Source organism: Propithecus coquereli, unplaced genomic scaffold (genome assembly GCF_000956105.1).
Source record: "Propithecus coquereli isolate 6110/MARCELLA unplaced genomic scaffold, Pcoq_1.0 Scaffold17, whole genome shotgun sequence".
Classification (NCBI taxonomy): Eukaryota; Metazoa; Chordata; class Mammalia; order Primates; family Indriidae; genus Propithecus; species Propithecus coquereli.
In genome coordinates this window covers 3,083,077-3,083,490 of record NW_012141635.1, presented here as the reverse complement: position 1 = coordinate 3,083,490, position 414 = coordinate 3,083,077, and positions in this window count along the sequence as shown.

Below are 414 nucleotides of genomic sequence, written 5' to 3'. Positions count from 1 at the left end.
AATAAATTTAATATGTGATTGATTAAGAAGTCAGTGAAAGTTGGTAAGACGAGTGTTAAATCAGACTACGTTTGGGCGTTAGAAGTCTCCACATGAGTCCTGTGTAATGAACTGCAACCTAAATAAGTATTTAAACAAACTGAAATTTTGATGTCAGAAGTTGATTTTGTAACAAATAACTGAGTCTCCGCTAATCACAGAAGCAATGTGGCCCATCAGCTGTCTCTGCACCTCCCTTTTGTTTTCTGTGTATCATTTCCCCTTTTCTGTCCATAAAAGTTCAACCACGTGGCAGCCCCAAAGTCACTCTGAATCTGTTCTGCTTCTAGAGGCTGCTCGTTTGGCAAGTCATTCTTTGTGCAACTAAACTCTGTTAAATTTAATTTGTTTAAAGTTTTTTCTTTCTTTTGACAA